Below are 10,280 nucleotides of genomic sequence, written 5' to 3' on the forward strand. Positions count from 1 at the left end.
TGGAGATTGTTTCGACCCGACGCGTCCTAATATTGCTATTCTCTTGGTCTTACCTCTCTTGAGAATTCATGTTACCGTTTTGCCTGCTTTCGAGTGATGTATCCATATTTACTTGAACTGTAATGTTTACTGTTTTCCCCTTTCTGTTCCCTATTTCCTTCCTCCCCTAGACCTTACCCCTCCCCTTCCCCCCTCTCACCCCTTCCTTCCCTTTCTTTTTCCATTGTTGTTAGTCTGGATTCGTTTGTCACTATTGAAATGGTTATGTTTTACTGACTCTAATATAAAATGCATGTAACGTTCCCAGTCTTTACCTTAAATAAAGAATTTACAAAAAAAATAAAAAATCTGATGAATTATCTGTTGGAAATGCAACCACAGATATTTTAGCCAAAGAGGCAGCCCTGACAGGAGAAGAAGTGTTTCACCCTGAAACTTTTGAGATTTTAGCAGTTCAAAGAACAGACACTCATATCCCTTCTTTTGTGGAAGAACAATAAAAAGACACATCTCTTGTTGCTTCCCGGGTTGATCCAAAACTTCTTTGTTTGTGAAAACAGGGTTTTGTGCCATGACTTAAACGGGGAGTTGTGTTCTGTTGTACCAAAACATCTACAGGTTGAGTTCACAAAATATAATCATGGGTCAACAGAAATTGTTAGGCATTCTCAGAGAGGTATTTTACTGGGAAAAGATGGAAGAGACTGTATAAAGTATTGTTCAATTATGTCTCATTTGTGGCCAAATTTATCCAAGACCAAAAGGACAGAAACTGCCACTACTTCGAACAACACCTGCAGATGGTCCATGGTCTACGTTACAAATCGACTACATTGGACCGTTACCATCAGGTAAAAATGGTCTCAGGTATGCATTGGTTGTAGTATATGTTTTTTCTAAATGGGTTGAAATATTACATGCCAGGAAAGATGATGCTTTGTCTACAGTTAGAGCATTAGTTTATCATGTCTTTTGTACTTGGGGATCCCAAGAATGATCTCCTCTGATCGAGGAAGTCACTTTACAGGAAAAATCATGCAAGCCGTATGTACTATTCTAGGGGTACAACAACAATTCCATGTACCTTACCATCCACAGTCTGCTGGTATTGTGGAAAGGATGAACAGAACAATAAAATCCAGAATTGCCAAAATGTTATTGGACAAAGGCAATACTTGGGTCGATGCTGTACCTTTGGTACTGTTGAGTGTGAGAGGAACAACTTCTTCCACAACTCAATTTACTCCTTTTGAACTAATGACAGGAACAAAAATGCCTTTGATTTTTCCACTTAAACCATTTTTGTTCACACCTCAAAAAGATACTGTTGCAAGGACCAAATGGTTGCAATTGTTGCTGGAAAACTATTCTTCCACATGTTGCATCAAGAATGCAGAGAATGGAGCCACCATATGAATCCAAATTCAAGAAAGGGGCTCTAGTGATGATTAAGACTTTCAGGAAGAGTGGACCATGGGAAAGTAACTGGGAAGGTCCCTTTGAGATAATCGAAACCATGGGACAAGGTATGATTCTTGTACAACAAGCATCTAATGTGGTTAAAAATACCTGCAGACAACAAAGAGTGTGTGTACATGTCAATCAATGCAAATTGTATGTTGCAAAATGATAATACTGCATTTCTTTTAGGAAGAAATGGTTTCTAATAAGAGCTGGAATATGAAACACCATGACCTTAATGGAAGGGATTCAACATCAATCCTTCAGGAGAAGAAGACATTTCCCAGGAAAGCTACTATCTGATGGGAATTACATTTCTGCTACTTTGTACTATTTCAACTGCGATCTATGCAGAAGATATTTTACATCATGGAACGAATACTATTGAAATGAATGAACCTTTCAAAAGAACTCTACATTCATGGAAACCAAGAGGATCTAGTCTACAAAACCTAATAGATAAAGAAATACTGGACGATTCAGTAGATATTACCGGAAACATTTGCATGGGCTTTGGTGTAAAATGCTGTATTGAGCTACACTTTATACATGACACTGACATAATATTACATGCTTCCACAGGACCTAAGACTGGGTTTATACAGTTACAAGGAGATTATGTACACAATAATAAGACGGGCACATGGGAATGTAATCCTACAGATGTGTTATACTGGAATATAGAGGTAAAAGGTGAAGAAAAAGCTGTGTGCTCAGGTGATATTACAAATGATGTGATCACAAAACGGAAAGATGGAAGATCCAAAACAGATATTTGGTTAACGACACAACTTTTTGGGAAAATGTTGGATCCTTCATTACTTTCTGTTACAGAAGGAGATGAAGATTGGGTAAAAACATGGAACTTACAGAGAACCAGTACAAGTACAGGTATCTGTAGTTTTTACAGTAACAAATACTATAGCTCCAGAAGTTAGGGTTACACCACAAGCAGTACATAGTCAAGAAAATATGTCTCCTTTATTATTAAAATGCAACACAAGGTTAGAGTTACCTTCAGAATCTCCACTAACATGGACCAAAGATAGATTATTTTTGGGAAGTTTTTCAAATGGTCCAATAAATGTTATACACAGAAGTGAATCCGGTAATGTGAGTTGGTTGAATAAGAATATTATTTTTTCTGCAGATAATCCATCTCCTTAGGATTCTGGACTTTACCAATGTTGCGTTTTAAGTAAAAATAACTACAAACAATGTAAAGATGTGAATGTGAAATGGATGGTCAGCAGTAGACAAGGTTTCAACCATCTACTCCTTTCCAAATCAATCAGTTCCAATCTAAACCTTTATTACGAGATGGAGTGTTTATGACTATGATATGGACTTTTAACATGTCTAACTGGAAAATATCTTCTACATATCCCCAGTGTCCATCACATCTCATTAACATGGAAATGGGAATAGAACAATGGTTGTCGGGAAGAGAAGAAACCCTGGTTCCTATAACTGTTCTGGGAATTCCTGTTAGTCAAACACAATTGCTATATTATCAGTTACAGGACACAGATTTTGCATTTGATGACACAAACACTGAACAATTAGACATTTCCTGATGCTTAAATGTTGTTTCTAAGGTGATGTGTCTACCTGGACAGGATAAAGTCATTCATTATTCATGTTTCCATAATCATACCTCATCACATGCCAGAGTGGAGAATGTACACACGATCCAGGACTTGGTGACACCAGTAAGCGCTGACAAGATTTGTTTCCAAGTTATGTCAGAAAAAGAAGTTGTTTCTGCATTCTTTTCATCTTGTGTACAAGCTGAAAGTCTGAAAATCGGTTTATATTGTATTGAGTAAAATGTGAAAACTCTCAATAAGGAAGGAAGTATAAATATTACATCAACAGGCTCAAGAAATCTGAAAATCCTCCCGATACAGTTCAGTTTGTCACAAATAAATAGTTTTCCTTGGGATATGTGGACAAATGAGATAAAGAAAGACAAGGGTTTGTTAAAGGGAACCTGTCACCCCAAAAATCGAAGGTGAGCTAAGGCCACCGGCATCAGGGGCTTATCTACAGCATTCTGTAATACATTCTGTAATGCTGTAGATAAGCCCCCAATTTAACCTGAAAGATAAAAAAAGAGGTTATATTATACTCACCCAGGGGTGGTCCCGCTGCGGTCCAGTCCGATGGGTGTCGCGGTCCGGGGCCTGCCATCTTCTTACGATGATGTCCTCTTGTCTTCACGCTGCGGCTCCGGCGCAGGCGTACTTTGTCTTCCCTGTTGAGGGCAGAGCAAAGTACTGCAGTGCACAGGCGCCGGGAAAGGTCAGAGAGGCCCGGCGCCTGCGCGCTGCAGTACTTTGCCCTCTACAGGGAAGACAAAGTACGTCTGCGCCGGAGCTGCAGCGTGAAGACAAGAAGATGACGTCATTGTAAGAAGATGGGAGGCCTCGGACCGGATCACGACGCCCATCGGATCGGACCGCTCGCCCAGGTGAGTATAATCTAACCTCTTTTTCTCATCTTTCAGGATACATCAGGGGCTCATCTACAGCATTACAGAATGCTGTAGATAAGCCCCTGATGCCGGTGGTCTTAGCTCACCTTCGATTTTGGGGTGACAGGGTGTGTTAACAAAACAATTAAAAGTAGCTGAAACTGTATTCAGACATGAGCAAGGGAATTTACATGATATTGAACATGAGTGGACGAGTATGTCAGGCTCATCTTGGTGGAGAAATTTAGGAAAATCACTAACTAGTTGGTCACAGTCTTCAGCGAAAATGGCAGCAGGAAATGTTTTATCTAATCTGATTGTTATTATATTCATTGTAGTTTTGCTGTGTATAATGTATCAAATAGTTATGTGTAAAATTAAGAGAATTTATCAAAAGATAAAGACAGAAATGAAAAGATAATATTTTAAGAGAGATGATAAAACGGAAAAATATAACTCTGATTTAATTTTTATATAATTTTCAAAGCTCAGATGTCATTCAACACAGGAGTTGATACAAAGTTTTCAGAATAAAGAATGAACGTGATATGAATGGTGAGAGAATGAGTTTAGGATTGATTATAATATTTCTCAAATCATAATCAGGGAGACTGCAAAATATCTATTTCAATAATGAAAAATATAGATTACTTAACATATGCAGTTGTCTAACTCTGGTTAGTGGGCGACTGAGTTATTCTGAGGACTTTGGTATGAAATCCCAAGAAACAATGAAAACCCTATATTAAGGGTCACCAATCTAACCCAAGAAGAGGTGCGAAAGCGGCTAAATAAGATTAAAATAGAAAAATCTCCGGGTCCGGATGGCATACACCCACGAATACTAAGAGAACTAAGTAATGTAATAGATAAACCATTATTTCTTATTTTTAGGGACTCTATAGCGACGGGGTCTGCTCCGCAGGACTGGCGCATAGCAAATGTGGTGCCAATATTCAAAAAGCAGAGGGTGGTTATAAATGGTATAGTCTCTAACTGGGTCGCTGTGACCAGTGGGGTACCGAAGGGGTCGGTTTTGGGACCTGTTCTCTTCAACATATTCATTAATGATCTGGTAGAAGGTTTACACAGTAAAATATGGATTTTTGCAGATAATACAAAACTGTAAAGCAGTTAATACAAGAGAAGATAGTATTCTGCTACAGATGGATCTGGATAAGTTGGAAACTTGGGCTGAAAGCTGGCAGATGCGGTATAACAATGATAAATGTAAGGTTATACACATGGGAAGAAGGAATCAATATCACCATTACACACTGAATGGGAAACCACTGGGTAAATCTGACAGGGAGATGGACTTGGGGATCCTAGTTAATGATAAACTTACCTGGAGCGGCCAGGCAGCAGCTGCCAAGGCACACAGGATCATGGGGTGCATTAAAAGAGGTCTAGATGATGAGAGCATTATACTGCCTCTGTACAAATCCCTAGTTAGACCGCACATGGAGTACTGTGTCCAGTTTTGGGCACCGGTGCTCAGGAAGGATATGGAACTAGAGAGAGTACAAATGAGGGAAACAACATTAATAAAGGGGATGGGAGAACTACAATACCCAGATAGACTAGCAAAATTAGGATTATTTAGTCTAGAAAAAAGACGACTGAGGGGCGATCTAATAACCATGTATAAGTATATAAAGGGACAATACAAATATCTCGCTGAGGATCTGTTTATACCAAGGAAGGTGAAGGGCACAAGGGGGCATTCTTTGCGTCTGGAGGAGAGAAGGTTTTTCCACCAACATAGAAGAGGATTCTTTACTGTTAGGGCAGTGAGAATCTGGAATTGCTTGCCTGAGGAGGTGGTGATGGCGAACTCAGTCGAGGGGTTCAAGAGAGGCCTGGATGTCTTCCTGGAGCAGAACAATATTGTATCATACAATTATTAGGTTCTGTAGAAAGACGTAGATCTGGGGATTTATTATGATGGAATATGGGCTGAACTGTTTGGACAAATGTCTTTTTTCGGCCTTACTAACTATGTTACTATGTTATGTTAATATGTGTCTATTTGGAGATAGTAAATGGTTTCCAAACGTCATAGGCCATAGGCTTAAGTATTTCAAAATGAGGTAATGTGCAAATAATTAAAAATCATATTCCATAAGTTACTAGTGTTGTTCTAATATGGTAGAGGCTATGAATATAGCGGCAAATCGCCATATGTGGTTATGAGAGGAAAAAGAGCAACCAATGTAAGTCTATGGGTCAAAATAGTATAGAAACCGACCTAACTCCTGTTCAGACAGAGCTCTCATACTTTGAGAATCTCCAACCCAGACCACATCAACCTCAAGACCATCTGTAGGAACCAATGAATGCTTGTTTTCTCTTCTATATTCTATTACATATTTTTTTGTGCTATGAACTTACTTTTCTTCATTTTACTAATCAATTTTTTGAATTAACTTTAACCCCTTTACCCCCAAGGGTGGTTTGCATGTTATTGACGGGGCCAATTTTTACAATTCTGACCACTGTCCCTTTATGAGGTTATAACTCTGGAACGCTTCAACCGATCTTGGCGATTCTGACACTGTTTTCTCGTGACATATTGTACTTCATGATAGTGGTAACATTTCTTCTATATAACTTGCGTTTATTTGTGAAATAAATGGAAATTTGGCGAAAATTTTGAAAATTTCACAATTTTCCAACTTTGAATTTTTATGCCCTTAAATCACAGAGATATGTCACACAAAATACTTAATAGGTAACCTTTCCCACATGTCTACTTTACATCAGCACAATTTTGGAACCAAAATTTTTTTTTGTTAGGGAGTTATAGGGGGTTAAAAGTTGACCAGCAATTTCTCATTTTTACAACACCATTTCTTTTTAGGGACCACACCTCATTTGAAGTCATCTTGAGGGGTCTATATGATAGAAAATACCCAAGCGTGACACCATTCTAAAAACTGCACCCCTCAAGGTGCTCAAAACCACATTCAAGACGTTTATTAACCCTTCAGGTGTTTCACAGGAATTTTTGGAATGTTTAAATAAAAATGAACATTTAACTTTTTTTCACACAAAATTTATTTCAGCTCCAATTTGTTTTATTTTACCAAGGGTAACAGGAGAAAATGGACCCCAAAAGTTGTTGTAAATTAGTGCTGAGTACGCTGATACCCAATATGTGGGGGTAAACCACTGTTTGGGCGTATGACAGAGCTCAGAAGGGAAGGAGCGTCATTTGGAATGCAGACTTAGATGGGTTGGTCTGCAGGCATCACATTGCGTTTGCAGAGCCCCATTAGACTTTTCAATGCAAAATTGACTGGAATTGAGATGGGACGCCATGTTGTGTTTGGAGAGCCCCTGATGTGCCTAAACATTGAAACCCCCACATTTTGGAAAGTAGACCCCTTAAGGAACTTATCTAGATGTGTGGTGAGCACTTTGACCCAACAAGTGCTTCACAGAAGTTTATAATGCAGAGCCGTAAAAATAAAAAAATATTTTTTCACAAAAATGATCTTTTCGCCCTCAATTTTTTATTTTCCCAAGGGTAAGAGAAGAAATTAGACCACAAAAGTTGTGCAATTTGTCCTGAGTACACCGATACCCCATATGTGGGGGTAAACGACTGTTTTGGCGCATGGCAGAGCTCGGAAGGGAAGGAGCGCCGTTTGACTTTTCAATGCAAAATTGACTGGAATTGAGATGGGATACCATGTCGCATTTGGAGAGCCCCTGATGTGCCTAAACATTAAAACCCCCCCACAAGTGACACCATTTTGGAAAGTATACCCCCTACGGAACTTATCTAGATGTGTTTTGGGAGCTTTGAACCCCCAAGTGTTTCACTACAGTTTATAACGCAGAGCCGTGAAAATAAAAATTCTTTTTTTTTTCACAAAAATGATTTCTTAGCCCCCAGTTTTGTGTTTTCACAAGGGTAACCAGATAAATTGGACCACAAAAGTTGTTGTGCATTTTGTCCTGAGAACGCTGATACGCCATATGTGGGGGGAACCACTGTTTGGGTGCATGGCAGAGCTCGGGAGGGAAGGAGCGCCATTTGGAATGCAGGCTTAGATGGATTGGTCTGCAGGCGTCACGTTGCATTTGCAGAGCCCATGATGTACCCAAACAGTAGAAAAACCCCACAAGTGACCCCATATTGGAAACTAGACCTCCCAAGGAACTGATTTAGATGTGTTGTGAGAACTTCGAACAACAAAGGGTTTCACTACAGTTTATAACGCAGAGCCGTGAAAATAAATATTTTTTTTTCCATAAAAATTATTTTTTAGCCCCCAGTTTTGTATTTTACCAAGGGTAACAGGAGAAATTGGACCCCAAAAGTTGTTGTCCAATTTGTCCTGAGTATTCTGATACCCAATATGTGGGGGGGAACCACTGTTTGGGCGCATGGCAAAGCTCGGAAGGGAAGGAGCGCTATTTGGAATGCAGACTTAGATGGATTGGTCTGCAGGCGTTACGTTGCATTTGCAGAGCCCCTGATGTACACAGAGCCGTGAAAATAAAAAATCCTTTTTTTCCCACAAAAATGATTTTTAGCCCCCCAAATTTATATTTTCCCAAGGGTAACAAGAGAAATTGGACCCCAAAAGTTGTTGTCCAATTTGTTCCGAGTACGCTGATGCCCCATATGTTGGGGTAAACCCCTGTTGGAGCGCACAGGAAAGCTCGGAAGGGAAGGAGCACTGTTTTACCTTTTCAATGCAGAATTGGCTGGAATTGAGATCAGACGCCATGTCGCGTTTGGAGAGCCCCTGATGTGCCTAAACAGAGGAAACTCCCCAATTCTAACTGAAACCCTAATCCAAACACACCCCTAACCCTAATCCCAACGGTAACCCTAACCACACCCCTAACCCTGACACAACCCTAACTCTAATCCCAACCGTAAATGTAATCCAAACCCTAACTTTAGCCCCAACCCTAACCTTAACCCTATCTCTAACCCTAGCCCTAACCGTAACCCTAGCCCTAACCGTAACCCTAGCCCTAATGGGAAAATGGAAATAAATACATTTTTTTAATTTTATTATTTTTCCCTAAGGGGGTGATGAAGGGGGGTTTAATTTACTTTTATAGGGTTTTTTATAGCGGATTTTTATGATTGGCAGCTGTCACACTAAAAGATGCTTTTTATAGCAAAAAAGTTTTTGCGTCTCCACATTTTGAGATCTATAATTATTCCATATTTTGGTCCACAGAGTCATGTGAGGTCTTTTTTTTTGCGGGACGAGTTGAAGTTTTTATTGTTGACATTTTCGGACACGTGACAGTTTTTGATCGCTTTTTATCCCGATTTTTGTGAGGCAGAATGACCAAAAACCAGCTATTCATGAATTTCTTTTGGGAGGGGCGTTTATACCGTTCCACGTTTAGTAAAATTGATAAAGCATTTTTATTCTTCGGGTCAGTACGATTACAGCGATACCTCATTTATATCATTTTTTTATATTTTGGCGCTTTTATACGATAAAAGAATTATTTTTTCTATAAAATAGTTTTTGGCATCGCTTTATTCTGAGGACTATAACTTTTTTAATTTTTCTTTGATGACGGTGTGTGGCAGCTCGTTTTTTGCGGGACAAGATGACGTTTTCAGCGGTACCATGGTTATTTATATCCATCTTTTTGATTGCGTGTTATTCCACTTTTTGTTCGGCTGTATGATAAAGCGTTTTTTGCCTAGTTTTTTTTTTTCCCTATGGTGTTCACTGAAGGGGTTAACTAGTGGGGCAGTTTTATAGGTTGGGTCGTTACGGACGCGGCGATACTAAATATGTGTACTTTTATTGTTTTGTCTTTTTTATTTAGATAAAGAAATGTATTTATGGGAATAATATATATTTTTTTATTTAGGATTTTTTTTTACACATGTGGAAATTTTTTTTGGGACATTTTTACTTTGTCCCAGGGGGGACATCACAGATCGCTGATCTGACAGTTTGCACAGCACTCTGTCAGATCGGCGATCTGACTTACAGTGCTGCAGGCTTACCAGCGCTTGCTCTGAGCAGGCACTTGGTAAGCCACCTCCCTCCCTGCAGGACCCGGATGCCGCGGCCATTTTGGATTCGGGCCTGCAGCAGGGAGGAGAGGTTAAGAGACCCTCGCAGCAACGAGATCACGTCGCGTTGCTCCGGGGGTCTCAGGGAAGCACGCAGGGAGCCCCCTCCCTGCGCGATGCTTCCCTGTACCGCCGGCACACCGCGATCATGTTTGATCGCGGTGTGCCGGGGGATAATGTGCCACGGGCGGTCCGTGACTGCTCCTGGCACATAGTGCCGGATGTCAGCTGCAATAGGCAGCTGACACTCGGCCGCGCTCCCCCCGTGAG

At 40.1% G+C, this 10,280-nt stretch overlaps 1 protein-coding gene across 1 annotated transcript in view; it reads left to right on the plus strand.

Annotated features, from left to right (window-relative positions):
* Positions 1–3,422, plus strand: part of LOC143766631 (uncharacterized) — a 51,680-nt gene extending 48,258 nt beyond the window's left edge. The window contains exon 8 of the mRNA XM_077254437.1: positions 1,651–3,422. The gene's annotated coding sequence lies outside the window, so the exon portion shown is untranslated. The remainder of the gene's footprint in view (positions 1–1,650) is intronic.
* The last annotated feature ends 6,858 nt before the right edge of the window (positions 3,423–10,280 follow it).

This window comes from Ranitomeya variabilis, chromosome 4 (assembly GCF_051348905.1).
Source record: "Ranitomeya variabilis isolate aRanVar5 chromosome 4, aRanVar5.hap1, whole genome shotgun sequence".
Taxonomy (NCBI): domain Eukaryota; kingdom Metazoa; phylum Chordata; class Amphibia; order Anura; family Dendrobatidae; genus Ranitomeya; species Ranitomeya variabilis.